At 33.2% G+C, this 5,012-nt stretch overlaps 1 long non-coding RNA gene across 1 annotated transcript; it reads left to right on the top strand.

Annotated features, from left to right (window-relative positions):
* The first annotated feature begins 1,816 nt into the window (after positions 1–1,816).
* On the top strand, positions 1,817–3,519 carry LOC111885184 (uncharacterized). The gene is made up of 3 exons (XR_002848023.3): positions 1,817–2,364; positions 2,431–2,536; positions 3,214–3,519. It is a non-coding gene; the product is annotated as an uncharacterized LOC111885184 (long non-coding RNA).
* The last annotated feature ends 1,493 nt before the right edge of the window (positions 3,520–5,012 follow it).

Here is a 5,012-nt window from a genome sequence, read left to right as displayed (position 1 = left end):
AGTGTACCTGAAGCTGCAAATTGGACATGTCAAGATCTATAACATAATCATTTAGAAAGGAATAAGAAAAGAAATAGATCAAATACTAACTTTCCAAGAAATCACTGACTTCTTGTTGGATGAGGCTTGCCACTGAGCTTCTGCACACAACCATGCTGGTATCTAACATGTGAAAAAGCATTTTTAGAAAATTAACTAAAATAAAGAGAGGATGTAATGTAATGACCATAAGAAAAGAAACAAACCTAATATTCTTCATTCAATAATGCTTCACGAATAATGTAATGGATAGATTATGAACAAAGCTCCATTATCTCCAATTAATATCTCAATTTCATCTTTCTTATCACAAACCACAAACCCTAATTTCCACTTATTGAAATCATCTATATCCTCGGGATCTTCACAGTAAGTTCGCATATGAATCACATTCATCAAAATGGTTGTACCAATGCAAACCACTGCGATCACTAGAAGTATGTCTTTCAGAAGCATTAGAATCATCAATATCTGAAGCTGCAAGAAGAGCTTCCTTACCTTGTACAATGATATCCGCAATTGATTTCAGTACCCCATCTATCGTCGATGTACCGACGTCAATGAAAGACGGTAACTCCTTCACTGCACGGCCCGATGGCGATGATGATATTAAAGTCGCCTTTGATTTGAGATAACCATCTCTTTTTTCTCTGTTCTCTTCCGATCAAATGGATCGATCAATCAAGGATTGGTTATTGGTAGCTGTTGTTGATCGTTGACGGAGGTAGAGGTGGTCGATTGAGGGAGGACGAAGACAATCGATAGAGAGGAGATCTGGAGACGTGTGAAGAACATGAGACATGAGAGAGAAAGATGAAAATAAATTATTATGAATTATATATTTAATGTCGATTTTGTCCTTCTGATCTTTTAGAAAAAGTCTAACATGCCATTCAAATTAGTGATAATTACAATTCTGTCATTTTTAATCTAAGCCATTAAATTTTTTGATCTAACGTTCCACATTTGGTTCTCGGATTCTTGGGAAACTTTAAGTTCTTAAATGATCTTTTCTCTTTCTCTTTCTCTCTCTCTCTCTCTCTCTCTCTCTCTCTCTCTCTATATATATATATATATATATATATATATATATATATATATATATATATATATATATATATATATATATATAATGGTGAGGTTTAATATAGAGAACCCATATTAATAAGGAACCAATGAACATAACATGAGCGTCGAAAATTATAATGATCAACAACCATCGAAAGGGTTGTAGACTTTTACATTAGACGCACACGCACCAGATTATGCCAAAAAGACTCAGTCCATTATTTTGTTTAATTTTTTTAGGTCATTTTTTTTATCGAAAAAAAAAAACCAAATGTACCAAAATTCATAATTTTTATCCTCTTTCCATAGAGATTTATATGGATATATAAAAAATAATATTTTTTTCCGAAAAAAAACCCCACTTCGCTCTTTTAATTATTTAAGCTTATTTTTTATAAAAAAAACTAAATATACCTAAATTATTAAATTTTTTTCATCTATAAATAGTCTTCCTAACCAACCACGTGGCCTATCTATGGTCTTTTAATAAGTTTTAAATCTCTTATTTAGTTATTAAATAGATTTAGTATATCAATAAAATTTAAAAAGTTTCGTTATCAAATAAATACTTTACAAAACTTTTTCATCCAATAATAATTTTAAATAATAATTAATTATAAATTTATGTTTTTCTTAAATGCATTATATATATATATATTAAAAAAGAGTTCCCTTTTGAACCGTACCTGACCACAGATACTGTTCATCTAGTTACTCCCCTCCACCTGAGTTACTTTAACCTCTCATCCACCGCTTCTTCTCAATCCACAAAACTTTCAACCGCTTGGAATGCCGGCAATCAAGTTTCTTCCTTCCACCACTTCTTACGCTTCTCCAAACCTTCTCCTCTCTTTTGAAAGAAATCAACACAAAGAGGCCACAAATCGAACTTATGGGAGTTCTTCTATGATACCACCGTAGAGTGCAGTCGATCGATCGCTCAGTTTGCTTCTTCGATTCCGCCATAGCCGACGCGGACGAGTCCGCCTCCACCACAGAACACTCCGATGAGTCTACCTCCACCACTGCAGAAGTCGGCGAGCCCTAATTTCATGCAACTCTACTTCGACTACGGCGACATCCACAACCGACGAGTCCTGCTTCGATGTCGGATACATTCAATGCCGGTAATTCCTAGGATGGGGATGGGGCTTTCTAGTGGTGCAACACTTCGACCGGGTTTTCTTTTGGATTTGGGTTTTCCGATTTTGGTATTACCTCAATTGTTGGTGTCAAGATCCGACTGCTAGAGTTTGAGTAAGTATTATGATTAATGATTTTTACTTTGTATTCCTGAACTAAATCAAAAGCTATGTTTGTTAGAATGGTTTTCAATCTCGTCTCCTTTTGTATTGAATCGATGGAAAACACGTCGTAGGGAAGATACCTTCTAGCCACCACCATTACTGGATATAGAAGGCTGCGAAAGGTGGTCGATTTTTCCCTCCTTAAACCTTAACAAAGTTGATTCATATGTAGTCTTTCAAAGTGGATGCTATTTGGGTTTTCCTAAGTTGTGGATTTGTTTTGTACTTTAGCAAAATTGAAAAAATTATATTCTTTTATAGAACCATAAACGCGATTATGTGAATAGAAGTTGGTCAGACTCTATTACCCATACTGTTAGAGAAGGTTAGAAACATTGATGAAATAGAAGATCAATAATATAGAAGGTTAGAAAGAATTATAATCCCTTCAAATGTTTGCAGGTGTACTTTTTCTTCGGATTTAGGAATTATTCTATTTTATGATTCATATGTTTCGTTGTTGATATATTCTAAATTAGCTTTTGAATCCTCTAAAAAAATTTCGCTCATATTGTTCCAGTATACTACAATGTCTTGAATAGGTTCTCCAAAATAATAACTTTTATTGCCATTACTCCTAAACTGATCATCTTATTTACCTCGAGGAATTCTTTATTGTTCCCATTAAGTCTCCACCCAATTGGGTCTCAGTTTACTTCTCTCAAGGTTGAAACTATTTTCTAAAATTGTTTTTATTGATATAATTGTCCTTAGTTGATATAATGTTGATTTATATAACATCATTTGTGCTGTTAGTTTGTTTTCTACTATGTATCTGATATTGCATGTCTTTTTACAGGATGTCAAGTCTAATGAAGACGAAATATGGAGGGATCTCTTGGTAAAGGAGATCAACTGGATGGAGAAAGCTTGTCGATAAAAGGAGAGGATGATGAGGTTTTATTCTGTAAGTACATGATACTTTTGATTCATAGAATCTGGGAAGGAACAGAAAGGTTCATTTCATACATTATGGTATAATAACACACCATTATAAATTGTTACATATTCAACTACGCCGATCTACCGACTACTATTTCCTTTTGTGATATTTTGAGAGAGGCATCAGGTTGCTGCAAAGTGAGAATGCATTTTATTTTCTATAGTTTGATTATTAATTGATTAATATTCTCTTTTGAATATGACATGTATAGATTGCTTACTTTCGGTTCATGTAGCATATATATATATATATATATATATATATATATATATATATATATATATATATATATATATATATATTCGAATCAGATCATATGAAAATGTTGTTCGACTACCATCATGATCCGAATTTGACATAGAATCAGATGCAATAGAAACATTTAAAGAGCTATTAACCAGAGATAAATCACCTGTTGTTGAATATCTTAACAATAATTACGATTGGTTATAGTTTGTATAGAGTCTTCTTTATATGTTTATAAGTTGATATGTTTCGGAATATATAAATGGGCAGAATAATTTGTTAAATGACCAAAATACCCTTTAATAAGTATAGGGTTTGTATGGATAGTTTGATATGGGAGAAAGGAATTTAATTCCATCTTCCATTCCTAGAAATGATGAAATCCATCATATATGGATTTTGGCGGATGTCGTTGGAATGGACTCAATTAAATTGCATCAATTGGGCGACCAAACATGTCATGAAATGGAATCTCACATTCCAGTGTCATTGGATTTCGCCCGAATCCGTGAATAAAACATATCCTTGGAGCGTATTTGGTTTGTATATTCTAGGTATATCAAACGAAATCGAAATCTAGGCTTTTGTTCCTTGTGTTTTGTTTATTAGATTTATATGGATTTTTGTTGGTACGGACCTGTTTTACCTCATGGATTCCAGCTTAGTCCAAGGTAGATGGAATTCAAGATTTTATTGCATGATATGTTTGGTTACCAAAATGTATTAAAACTTGAGAACCAAACATGTCACTTTTCCAATTCAATGCAGAAATAGACATGCAATAGATGGTTGGTCAAATGTATAGAATTTAATTGCCAAAAGAAATAGATCTCAATTGTCAGTTGTTTGAAACTTGAGAAATTTCTATCCTCCTTTTCCTCCCCATGAAATTTTCTTTTGTAATATGCGACAGGTACCTGATGGTTATTCCCATATATGGCACCCATAAATTTCTCATGTCAAACACCCGCTAGCTGCTATTTGCAATGCATGCATTATAAGCACATTTTGTACAAAGCAATGCTATAGTATCACTTTAATGCATTGTGGAGCATATATCTATACTTCATTTCCATTCACTTTGTCTGATTTAACTGCAAATTGTGAATATAGGTAGTGCCTTCCATTGGATTACATGTTTTTCCCTTGATGTTTGGTATATTTATGAATCGTGTTTTCATTAAAATGCGAAAATCAAGTCAACCACCCTCCATCCCATGCAAAGCATGGGAATCCTTCTAGTTTCATTTAAAATAACATGTTTATTTAGTAATATTTCGAGGTAACTATTTCCAAGCATTTAATCTGGAACTGCGGATGACATAGGGTGTGTTCGGCACGGAACGTTTAAGAGCGTTTAAGAGTTTCTAGCTTATAGTGTTTGACAAAATGCTTTGTTTTGAACAGAA

This window comes from Lactuca sativa, chromosome 9 (assembly GCF_002870075.4).
Source record: "Lactuca sativa cultivar Salinas chromosome 9, Lsat_Salinas_v11, whole genome shotgun sequence".
NCBI classification, from domain to species: domain Eukaryota; kingdom Viridiplantae; phylum Streptophyta; class Magnoliopsida; order Asterales; family Asteraceae; genus Lactuca; species Lactuca sativa.
The sequence above is the reverse complement of the archived record's forward strand: the minus strand, read 5'-3'. Positions and strand labels throughout refer to the sequence as shown.